Below are 13667 nucleotides of genomic sequence, written 5' to 3'. Positions count from 1 at the left end.
TCTGAAGACATTTAAAACCTGCCTGGCGGCCATTGTGCAGCCTATTATGGGTGAACCTGCTCTGCCAGGGGAGTTGGACTAGACACTCTCCAGAGGTCCCTTCTAAACCCTAACATTCTGTGATTCTGTGTACAAACACACAATGAAGTTATTTTATTACTAGAGTTGAACAGCACAGTACTGTTAGTAGCACTGTTCAAGGGGAAGGAGAGAGGCCCATTAGCTTTTCTCTGGTAAATTCATGTCAGGTACTGAAACAGAAAAAGGAGGAATACAGTTTGCTTTACAATCCAGTTTGGGTATTTTGACCTGGTTATTATGAAAAATATTTGTGTAGTAATGTTAATTTTTGCAGCCAATATATTGCTCCTGAACCCATAAAGATGTATTAAAGGGCTTCAAGTAAATAAGGAGTTCCAAGAGTCTGGGAAACTTGCAGGAAGGAATATTAAGTTTGCTTCATTGACAATCGTGTTTTCTCTGTCATTCATGACTACTCAAAATTGTGACTTGAAAGTAAAAATTTGTTATAGGTCTTGCAGGTGAGCTAGTATTAAAAGTAAATTGACTGACCTTAGTTTATATATAACTTGCTGACACATCAGAAAAGGGACAGCAATTTGGATCAAATTCCCACTTTTGTTTTAGCTCTATAAAATATATCTAAGCATTGGAACCACCTGTTTGGCCATAACAGTGAGCAGCTATCACTCCACATAGTCATGGGAAGGAGATTTGAAATTTTTATGAAGTCATTTTACAAATTATCTCTGCACATTAAAAATTAAAGATCACTTTTAACAATCCTTGTGCTCATATCTTCTCAAACTATCTTAAACGTTCACATGAGTCATGCAAGAAATGTTCCAAGATTTGATCCTTCCTCAGAAATGAAAGAAAAGTTTTGGAACAATGTTAAATTATTAGATGAGAATTCTACCACTACAACATTTCCATGGCATCCTGCTCTGCAAAGCCAGTGAAGCTGTTTAATGTGCCAGGTACTGCTGCTAAGTGATGTACAGATGTGAACTCATGCCTGTTACGGTAAGGTTTTATACCACATGTTACTACAAAGTATTGCATTTGGTTTGACCTAGAAATAAGTCCAATGGATAAATTTTAGATTTACCTGGAAATCAGATATATAAAAGTTATATTAATTTAGAAGAATAAATACAGCTTGTGCATGGTGAAACCTCTTCATGTAGCAATACTTAATTTTTATATATAGTAATCTATCCATCTACCTGCATCAAATGCCTTAAAGTAATTTTCTCTCTTCCCTTATTACAATTCAAAATCCATTTTCCTTCAATTTAAATTTGAAGAAAAAGTTATAAAGGCAATTTAAAATGTAACTAACCATCAATATGGGTTATATAGTTATAACAGGATTTGAAAGTATACCCCGGAAGAACATATCAGCTCTGTACAGATTTATGCATCTTTAAGGAAATTATTACTTCTGTTATATAAAGGTACTTTCAGAAGCATATCAGATACAGACACATTAAGCAAAAGGAGGAAGAAAGTCAGGTAATCCCCGTGTTTGGCAAAATTAAAAGCTCAGGGATAAATTCTGTTTCCAGAAAATTCAAAGTGTTTTCAAGTATTAAATGTTATATTGATAAAAAAGTGATATATTTACTGCTTATTAAAAATAAATAAGTGTAATCTAGAATTGCTTTTACAATAGAATTCTGATTAGAAAAAAAACTTACCCTCACATAGATGGGTGAAGTACCCTTATAAATTCTGTTTGAGACAAATGAAGGTGTGGTAAAGTCTAAATAAGAGTGAAGTGGTACATTAGCCTTACCCTGTCTCTGTGTGCAAGTGAAATTCTTCCTCCCAAGGAAGAATTAAAACTGTTGACTTCAGTGAAACTAGGTGTTCATACCAAATTAGTGACCAAAGAGAATAATTCTCTCTGGATTATTCTCAGGAGCAGAAATACATTTCTGTCCTTCCACTTCCTCCTTCAAGAAAACAATTAGATAAAAATTGTTACTTTTATTTTACAGTTTTGTTTTTAAAGGACTACACAAATCTGGGAATTTTACAATGAATATATATATGTGGAAGATTGTATATATTTATTAATATGTATATAACCCGAATCAGGTCATCTGAATAATTTCTTGCATTTAAAAGCATTTACAGGTTTAATGGAAAATGTGAAAGAATATTTTCAATCATCTATTGATATGTGACTATTTTAAGTGGATATTGCACACCTGGTCTATACTAGTAAATCAATGTTTTGCCTGAAGTTATAATGAGCATGAAAAGAGACAGCTATAGATGTCAGTTGTAAAACACAACTGATTTCTGTTCATCATCTTGTTAGCAATGCTTTACGCTGTAATAAGAAAAAAAATTACTTAGAACCTTTTAAAATCTATATTTTTATAAATATTTTTGAGGCATAAACTTACTCTGGAGTAAGAATCACATGAAATGCATTGTGAAAAAAAAATGATACTCTGAATGTATGGACTGGAATTAGGAGTTGAAACTACAAAGAGCAAGACCTACTCTGTGTGCCACTGGACCTGGTCACAGGGATGGGACTGTCACATTCACCAGCTGTAAAGTTTATTTTGTTCAACCATGGGGGCTTTAATTCTTGTGGACAGCTGTGAAAGTCTTGTGAAACACTATTAGTGTCCATGCACACGACAAGTTAATCTCAAGTTGTTGCTCAGACAATACTCCAAATAGGTCAATGGCTGTAGAATGAAGCCTTGAAATTGCTGTATAAACGCTCACTGGGAGACTAAAAAACAGCTGGCAATGGTAAGAGCATTTTTAAAATCAAATTTTATGTCTGGAATACATATCAAAGGATACTACTCCTCTGCAAGCTTATTAAGGTTCCCTTCTACATAAGTGATGTGATAAAAATCAACTAAATGCATGCCAGCTGAAATTATAGGCAGTGACAAGTGAGGTCCATTGACACCAGCTATGTTTTTTAATTAAAAGCTAATGAACAGTGATGATTTGTCCTTAGAAAGGAAAACAACAGCAAACATCATGAACAAAAGCCAGCAAAAGCAAGCCACATGACCATCATTTCAAAGAAACCTTGAGGCACATCCCCTGTTTGCATATGTTTAGTGTAAATAGAACCATTTCATCCTGAAAAAAATCCAAAAGATTTTGCAAAATCCAAAAAACCAGAATATTTTTATCCTTTTCCGAGGTAAAAGATACTGTACCATAGGAATGTGCAGTTTGCACTGTCTGACTTTCAGCAGTCCCTGTAAAACACTGGAGACACAGACAGCATAACATGAACAAAAATGAGGAAGATCAGGAAGATCATGCAACAGTCTCCAGACTTGGATGTCTGGGTGCTTTGTGTTTTGTCCACAAAACAGAGTTTGTCTGATTACTGTGAACACAGAAGAAGGATGTGAATATGCCAGGCCCAGGAAGCACTCTGGAAACTCAAGTCTGTTGCTGCAGCTGCTGCTGTCCATAGTGGTTTATGGGAGGATAAGACCACAGCTCCTGCTAACTAGAATGTGACTCTTCTAACAGATACTGTCACTGTCCCTGCTTTCTCATCCTCCACTGACAGCACATTTACAGTACTCTATTTTTTGACTCTTCATGGCATTTGTATCTTTTACTCATTCTGCTCCCTTTTTCATGTCAGGAACAGCTTGGTCCAGCTTTGTTTCCTCAGCCTTAAGGAGAATTTATGTACATGGATGAGGGGCCTTAAGGTGTTTCTGCAAGTGACAAAAAAAAACCCCAACTTTTTCAGGAAGAACTACATGTCTCACAGCCTGCAGCTTTCAATGTTAGCTCTTTTTCTGTTTTTGAACAATTATAACCAGAAGTGAAAAAAAGTCACATTCCTTGTTAAGAGACTTTAAAATAAAGACTACCTCTGGCTTCAAATGTTCACACCTGTGTGTTTATCACAATATGAGTAACCGTAAATTTTCCTTCACAACCTCAATAATTTCAGAATCCTGGATTCATAGCTTAGGTTGGGAGGGACCTCCATATGTCACCTTGTCCAGGTCAAAGCATATCTAATTAGGTGAGAAGTTCAGGACCAGGGTTAGTCAATGTTGAACACACAAAGGATGGAGACCACACAACCTCTCAGGACATCCTGCATCAGTAGAATGTCTAATTGAACTTCATGATGTTCCTTAGAACCCATTTCTTCAGCTTGCCCAGTGTCCCTCTCAGTAGCAGTCCTGTCCTTCAGTACATTGACTCTTCCTCCAATTTGTTTTTTCCCATAAATTTCCTAAGGATTGACTCTGTGCCATCATCTGAAGACATTAAACAACATTGGTCTCATTATTGAGCCCCCATAATAGTGCCCCCATTAATTACTGACAGCTATCTGGACTTTGCACCACTGATCACAGCTCTTCAGGTTCACTGCTAGAGTCAATTCTCCATCCACCTTTTTGTCCACTTACCCAGCTCGAGTCTTATAAATTCAATGATAAAAGGACTGTGACACTTGGTGTGAAAAGCCTTGCTAAAATCAAGGTATACAACATCCACTGCCCTCCCTTGGCTGCAGTACTGGTCATCTCATCAGAGAAAGCAATGAGAATGGTCAGACATGATTTCTGCTTGGTAAACCTGTACAAGTTGCTCTCAATCACGTTCTTGTCTGTCATACTTTCAGAAATTACTTTTGAGTGCATTTGCCCCATCACCTTCCTGGAGACTGAGGTGAGACTGACCAGCCTGTAGTCCCCTGGATGCCCGTTCATAAAGATGGAGTGGCATTTACCTTTTTCCATTTGCCATGACACATCAAATATCATGTCATAGGGCATCACAATGTCATTAGTGAGCTCCCCACCACCCGTAGCTGTATCCCATCTGGTCTCATGGACTTGTATATGCAGAAGAGGTTTAAGTGATCCCTAACTCTTCCCCTGTAGTGGGTACTGGTTTATTCTCAGAGATCCTGCTAGAAAGCTTGGGATCATGGGGTGCCTGAGGACAAGCCTTGCTAGTGAAAAAGGAGACAAAACCACACTGAGCAGCTCCAGTAGGTTCCCTGCCCCACTAACAATTGGGCCCTCACTCTATTTACCCCTAATTGTAATAGAGATGTATTTAGAGAGACCTTCCTTGTTGCTCTTCACCTTGCTCACTCCTGGACTTCATGTACAGTGTGAGTGAGATTATTGTATCTCTCTGCTCCAGAGAGTGAAGAAGGCTTTCCCCTTCCACCCCATTTGCTGCAGCCTGACATTTTGACTGGGAGCAGATGCTGTTTTGTATGACTTGCTATAGTGAGAGCAGTTAGCTGGCACAAACTGATCTTGGTGATCCAAACCCTACCAATGTATAGCCCAGTAGGAGAGAGAATGTGTTGGCAAGTCAGCCAATATTCATTGACAATGACATTTTGATCAAATACTAAAGCATGTTAAGAAGTAAATTTTTCTGTGAAGTAAATAAAAATGAAAGATCAGGCTCTGGGGCTTTTTCCTCTTATATTTCAGGAGCAATCTAGGAACTTCTAAAAGATATTTTTCACATTGAAAATTTTATTATCATTTCATTACCCTCAAGCAGAACTTCACCAAAAGTCCCTTGCATCAGTCTGGCTCGAGCAGTTGTGCACCTCTTAATGTTAAAGCTCCCTTGTCACAAGTCACTGTTAGCCAGAGAAACTGCTGCAAGCCTATTTTTATTTCCTCTGTCACTGACTTTTGTTTAAAAGGTAATGAACCAGAAACTTTATATGAAGTATATTTAATATGTAATTTCCAAAATACAAGATAGATTTTTCATGGTATAATGTAATCACCAGTCCCACATGCCTTAGTGTATATATATGATCATTCATGAAGCTGAGAGATAGTGATTCCAATGGTTTTACAATAGCAAGCTCTAACTCAGTCTTCAATTAACTGCAGCCTTTTTGTTATGATTTAATTTCCACGTCACTGGAAATCAATACAAACTTTGTGCTTATAGAGCTAGATTTCTGCATGGGTTAATTACTCTAAGTCCAGCACTTTACACAACAGCATGGCAGGAAATGGGAATTTCAAGCAACTTTACATCATTACACATAGTGCATGAAAAGATTTTTCCCTGTGTTTTGAAGTGGCATTAATCTTAAACTGGGTGTCATTGGAATACCATGAAAGTCTGTTCTGCTGCTAAATTTCAAGTACAGACATTTTAGTATTTTTTGTAGATAATTAGCATACATGAACTATGAAGAAACTACAGCAATGATTGATACTCAGGACCATTGTTTATTATGCCCAGTTTCTAGCTGGAAACAAAAAAAAGTGAATACAAGGACTCTAACAGCCCCCTCTGGTGTATATCATAAACTGACATGGCATTCTCATCATCTGTATTAAAACACAATCTGCATAGGTTTTTATTTCCAGATTCATTTGTGTAGAGAACAATTAGAAACCAAACCAAAGCAGCACAACCATGTCCCATAAAGAGATGGTCTTACAAATGCACTACATGAAAGAAGGCAGGCTGCCTCAACTACCATTTCTTTGGGGAAAAGTATATATAACCTGGAGATTAAAAGTTCATCTCATTCTTTAACTATTTTTCAAAAAAGTCACATTTGTTTGTTGAACAACTTATGCCATCATCTTAGCTTTTCTTGTGGAATAAAAATAAAAGAGGAAAAAAAAAAAAAAGAAAGCATGGATTGAACTGAAACCTATGAAATGGAAATTATATTATTTGAAAGAATCTGATGTGTTACTGATGCACTGAGGTCTGTGTCTCCTAACCCCACTGCAGAGGACTAGGGCTTTGCTACAAGAAGGCTTTCATCCAATGCCCTTTTCATTCTGACAGAATCTTCCTTGCATGCTTATTTTCTTGGAACTAGAAAGGGATTTTACAGTATATTTGAATGTGGCTCCCTCAGCTAAATGTGATAAAAAATCAAACTTTAAGCTATTTCATGGTTGGTATTTGAAGTTGTGGAAATCACCGAAGGACATGAATGCAAATCATCATCTACTCTGTTTGTCTTTAGTCCAGTATGTAAAGGGGACAATGTGCAAGACACAGGGAATTCTTGTTGGTTTTGCTACTGTTATTAAATACCACTTCTGTGACACTCAGATTCCTGCCAGGAAGGCTTTAAAGAAAAGAACAGTTAAATATCTCATAATTGATATGACTGGAATATGAATAGAAGTCATAAAAGGCATCTCTAAAACCATATCCTACAGTCCATGGGCTGGGAAGGCCCTAGATGTCACAGATCATGCACACACAATTACTTGCATACACTGAATACTCTCCAGAGCAGTAGCAATCCCTGTTAGTGTAACAACGTGGCTCACTGCAAACAAAACCCAGGCAAGCAGAACCTCTGCTTTTGGTTTGGTTGGGTTGGGTTTTTTTGTTTTTTGATTGCTCTCTACAGATTTGCTGACACCACAAATCGCAGTCTTGGGCAGAAGAAGTCCAAGTGTAAGGTCAAATTATACTGGCTATGAGGATGAATTGGTTGTGAGCTACTAGGAGACAACTGATCAAACAAACAGCATATTTCTGCACCTCAGAGTAACAAGAAGAAAAATAGTGTGGAAATAGCCTCTATTCCCATCACATTTACAAATACAGACACCCTGGAGTCTTTGATGAGCTTCTCACACTCTCCTCTGGTAGGCAAGTAGATGTCTAGAAAATCAGATTGCTCAAAAAAAGGTTAAGTAGCCTCAAAATTCCTCAGTAACTATGTCAACAATATTTACTGTCCTTCTTTAGTGTTGCCACTAACATCTTTTTCATGAGACTGGATGCTAAAGAAAAAAATCTGACTGTCATGGGAGTTGTGATAAAACCACAAGTGCTAGAAAAAAAGGGGGAAAAAGGACTAGTTTGTTTCTTTTTTTTTTCCTGATAACTTTTCTTGTAAGTATTTTGAAGGGGATGTCTTACAGCTTAATGACACAAAGTTCAATGCAGTATTTTTTCATAGCTGCATGGAAAGCTCAAAGTAGAGAGTATTGGTCTGGTGTCTTAAATGTACTGGTATCCTCAGCTTAGACAAGGCCTCCTCATGACCAAGGTAAGGACAAGAAGCCAGTAGTTCTGCCAGCATCCAGTTCTGGCTCCTAGATTTGCTCCACTGAGGTGCTAGGCTCTGTTCATAGCCAAGCCCTAAGGGTACCCCATAACCTCAAGCATTCATGGATGCACTGTAGCAGTTGGGGAGAGGGCAGTGGGTCCACACTATGTGGTCCCTTGTTTGCCAGGATTCAAAAGAACCTGAATCCTTCTGGGACCTGTAGTCTCCACTGGTCCTCTGCTGCCCATACATGTGGGTGAAGGACGATCCAGTGTGCAGAACTGTTCTGAGAGCTTGGGTGCCATTGGCTTTCTTAGTCCCCCAGGCACACTACTGGCTCATATTCAGCATTACAACTTCATCCAAAAGACTGGATTCTGAAGCATGTGTGAGCACAATGTGCTTTTGCATCTTTTCTAGATTCCTCTGCATAAGGCTGTCATATCAGCATCCACTAGACAGCAGGTTAGTGTATTTTTGCTAGAGGATTAAACTACCTATCAGACATATTAACCAAGCACTCTGAGGTATGTACAGATTTCCTGGTAGCACTTTCTAGTTGCCTATGTGACACACAGGACTACATTTTTAAGATGCATGATGATTTTCTGGAACCAACATGCTTTGGTTCACCTATGGTCCATTTTAACAGGCTCTGATAGGAAATACGAAGTCCAGTCTTCCTCCACAGATGAGTAGCAACTCCAGGGATAATTCCAGAATCTTGTCTGTAGAAATCCATAATAAGCCAGTACTACCAATCCAGTAGGATCAAAACTATTTCTTTCTTTCTTTCTAATTTTTATTTTTTCAACTCATGGACACATATACTTTTCTAATCTTAACATGGGGATATTTTGGAGGCTAAATGATGTATTAGTTTCATGAAGGTGACTGAATTTCCTGTCAGATTAAAGCACTATTATGATCAGCAAAGAGAACTGAACTTATAATTATCAAAATACCTACGTAGTTACTCATAGTTTTCTTTGTTTCTGTAAGACATGGGTGCAGTTTGCTATAGGCCACTCTCTCCTGCCCTTTGCAATAAGTACCACAAAAATGCATTCAAGAGAAGAACTGCACCCACACCATCTGGGAGAGGAATGCTCTCTACAAGTCCCTATGAAGCTGAAAAGGTGACTCCCAAGAGCTCAGTGTTGTAGTCAAGTTGTTCCAACACTACAGGACTTGGAAATCACCCCCTGCATGTCATGGTCTCTGTCACCACACACACTGACTTGGAGATACCAGATTCATATAATGGTTTAGGTTGGAAGGGAACTTAAAGATAATCTAATTCCAACACCCCTGCCATGCATACCTCCCACCAGACCAGGTTGCTCCAAGCCCCATCCAACATGGACTTAAACACTTCCAGGGAGGGGGCAGCCATAATTCCCTAGGCAACCTGTGCCAGTGCCTCACCAGCCATACTATCAAGGATTTTTTTTCCCAATATCTCATTTAAATTTAGCCTCTTTCAGTTTAAAATCATTATGTCTCATACTAGCACTAAAGGTCCTGGTAAGGAGCCTTCTCTTCTCCAGGCTGAAGAACCCCAACTCTCTCAGCCTATCTTCATGGAAGAGGTAAACGAGCCCTTTGATCATATTTGTGGCCCTCCTCTGGACTCACTCCAACAGCTCCATGTCCTTCTTCTGCTGCAGGCTCAAAAACTGGACACAGTACTCCAGGTGGGATGTCACCACAGTGGAGTAGAGGGGGACAATCACCTCCATCAGCCTGCTGGCCATGCTTTTTTTGATGCAGCCCAGGACATGGTTACCTCTTTGTGTTGAAAGCATACACTGCTGGCTCATGTTTTTCTTCTCATCAACCAGCACTTCCAAGTCTATCTCCTAAAGGCTGTTCCCAACCCATTCTCTGCTCAGTCAGTAACTGTGCTTGGCATTACCTCCACCCAGATGCAGGACCTTGCACTTGGCCTTGCTGAACTTCATGTGTTTTTCATTATGGTGTCACACAACATTTAGGGTTATTATTCAAAGCTATATGGGTATTTTTCACAGACTTATGTGCTGACAGACAAGCCCAATGAAATGAGCTGAAACTATATATAACTGGACTTACTTCTCATCCCAGTTGATAAGACAGGTCCTTTCTAGCTATAAGGGCTCGAAGCAAAATTATTACTCTCTATGAAAACGATAAAATATCAGTTTTAAGACATCCCAGTTCAGGAGGGTTCATACACATTGGTGCAGAGTATCAAGGTGTCCAAGGTCTCATTACACAGAGGAATCTATATCAGTTCAGCTCAACCTACATAGATAACTAAGATATCATCCAGTTGCCTAAAAATAGTTATTTAATGCTTCTTTAAATAACCTGAGATATCTGAGGCTATATTCTAAGGCATATAAGACAAAAGAACTGTGTCCATTTCTGCAGCAGCCCTAGGGAATTTTAGATCATTTAAAACACCTTTGCATAGATTGGTCAACTGGACCCCTTGTTCCTGGTCAGTCAGTTTACTTTTGGTGCTCTGTGGAGTTCCTGAGTGGATCTTTCATAGTTGTGAGCTTTGGCATTTGGCCCATATTTGAAAATTTTAATTTTGAGGCCTTAATTTAGAACTGAATGCTACTGCCAGTGACTGAAGCTGATGTCAGATCTGATGTCACCAAAGTGTCAGCAGCATATGCAGCCCTGAAAACATGGAGTTTGACAACAGCAAATTTGCAGGTGGGAAGGAGAGGAAGGAAAGCAAGGAAGGGAAGGTAGGGAGGGAAAGTAGAGGGAGGAGGAAGAGGGGGAAGGAGGAAGGAAAGACAACAAGATCACTTCTACAGTTGTTTGTTTCCTTTAATCAAAACCAAAACAAAAACTGATCAGAGGGGTATTTTTTGCACAGAGTAATAGTCATTTTAAGCAGAATTACAGAGCCCTCTGGAAGGTAATTTAATGTTTTCTGACATACTCTGCAGTTATAATTGAGGTCTGCTGGGGCAAAAAAAAAGGTTTTAAGCAATTATTATTTGCTCGCTAATTCAGAAAGGTCCTTTTTATTTACAGCCATTTGGGTTTATTAAGTAACTACATAGAATATATTTATAGTATCTACAGTCTGTTCACTATTCGTTTGGAAACAAATACAGCATATCCAGAGTAGGTAAGTTAAAACCCTGTATTATGTTGTCAGGATGGAGGCAGGAGCCTTTTACGCAGCATTTAGAGACACTCCCACACAGATGTGACTCATGGTGTGTGTGGAGATGTGGGCAGCTCTCCCTGTAGCCTCTCCCTGCCTGACTCAGAGGGGCTGCTCACCCCCAGAATGAGGAGGACTTTCTGCAGGGAATCTAGCAAGGAACCAAGCTAAATCAGGTAGGCAGCTGACATGCAAAGTCCAATGGAAATGTTTAGGACTTTAAAGCTTTGCAACATTAATAAAGAAAGACTGACTTTCATTAATTAGCAACATTAGTATAGCTTTGCACCATCAATTATGAAAGACTGACATCAAAGAGGACTTCTAAATTTACACTGCTGTATTGTTGTGAGCCTTGGAGATTTGGAAAGTGATGGGTTGCTCCGGTAGCATTGAACTAGTTAGTTCTGAGCATGGTCTCTACATCCCTCAGAGCCAAAGACCCAAGGCCTCTAGAGTTACCCATCACCCAACATCATGTTTTCAGCTTTTTCCATATTCCTAATTCACCACTTTCCTTGAAAGAAGTTGAGGTAATGAGTATTCTGTCAGCTTCATTTCACACAAACATCTTTTATGCAAACATGAAGCAGTACAGCAACTACATTTAATACGTGAATCACTTAAAGTGATTAAATAAATTATTTAAAATTATTAAAAATTATTTGAGAATAGCAATCACATCAAAGGTAATTAAAAGCATGTCAGTGGGTTTTCTGTCTTTTGCTTTCTAAAGAGCCTCAAACCTCTAAAACATCTTCCAGCAAAATCATGAACCCCCACAAAACCAATTAGTCTAACACTAACTTGCTTGCTTTTTGTAGACCATTTAGAAGTCTGTAGTCTCTGGTGATGCAGAGACCTTGGGCTGAAAACCCACATCCAAAAGAGAAACAATTCCCAAGGTAGAGAAACAATTCCCAAGGTAGAGAAACAAAGCACAGGCTGAAAGCTTAATAAATTTAACTCAGATGTCAGTTGTGGGTAGAGCTCATCTGTGGAGGTCTTGATACATAATTCAATAAAATATCAGCTGTCTAAGGAAGAAAAAAGAATGGTTCCTAAAATAACCAAGGGAAATACCTCCAGTATTTAACTGGAAAAGAATGATCTTAAAGTTGGGCATAAAGTTTAGATCACTGATGTTTTCCCTCTAAAATACATTTCAGGCTCGAATAAATCCCAGCAACAACTCAGTCCTGACTTTTCAGTAATTTACAGCTTAAAGTTAATTTTAACCCTTGCTCTGCATTCAGCACTGGGCTCTTTTCTACATCTATGACCTGTATGCAAAAACCCTGTGGCCAACTGCTGGTCGTTGCTCTTCACATCCATTGGCATAACTGTCCCTGTAATTGCTTCTCTAACAGAATTCATTCAATGCAATTAGGACTACAAGAGATATACTTTAAACTGATTAAAATTAAGATGAATTAGATAATGAATTAGATAATTAATTGAATTAGACAGCAGCTCCACAATCACTTATGCTGGCAGATGAAAGGTGCAAAGTCAGCTTCAGTAGCTCAATGAAGACTGATGCAAGTGAAACTCTGCAAAGCTCTGGACCCATTTGACCTCATATGTCAGACAACATGATAAAATCTTTGTGTAGAGGTCACTAATGTGAAATCACACAGAACAATCTGGTTTTATTCTCCTTCAGGAGTAAGAGCCTGAAGAGGGAGCATCGGAGTTTGGAATCACAGCAGGAAGAACCAATGTCATTCCAGGGGCCTTCCAGGCAAATTGGATTGCTTTGGCTTGGTGATAATCTGGCCCCTCTGCCTGAAGGTAGAGAGTGTAGAAACAGGTGAACATAATATATTATTACATGTTGTTGAAACATCTTCACAGCTGCCAAATGGACTGGCTTGAACTCAGCTTTGGGTCAAAGTATGTGTTCCATTGTGTTCCATGAATTCGAAGAAAATGTGTTCCAAGAATTTGAAGAAAAGAAAAAAATGATAAAGAAAGCTTAGAAAAACTCACTTTGGGATGCAACACATGGATCTGACTGCATTTCTCATTCTCAGGGATTTTTCTGCTGTCTACCTAGGAAAGCTAGGAGGGACCAGAATATCTCTTCAGACTCTTGTTCTTCTCCTTTACTTCTGAGCTGTCTAACCAAGAATAAGCTCTGTTAGTAAAAAGTAGGTGGTATGTGTTTTATGACTGAGTAAAGCTAAATCTTTCAGCACTAATTGGGCAGACTTTGAAGCCTGAGAGCAGCAGTTTCCAGAGACAAGAGCCCAGCCACAAGTTCAGGACTGAAAAGGTGATGCTACCACATTAACGTTTGAGGACTGAAATGTACACACTTACAGTTCAACCTTTTCACTCAAATGTCAGCACAGAGGAAAGGTCCCTGCTATTTATCTTTTAAGAAGATAAGGATGTCTCTTAAGAAGATAGTGATGG

Source organism: Calypte anna, chromosome 1 (assembly GCF_003957555.1).
Source record: "Calypte anna isolate BGI_N300 chromosome 1, bCalAnn1_v1.p, whole genome shotgun sequence".
NCBI classification, from domain to species: domain Eukaryota; kingdom Metazoa; phylum Chordata; class Aves; order Apodiformes; family Trochilidae; genus Calypte; species Calypte anna.
This window is presented reverse-complemented; position numbering follows the sequence as displayed.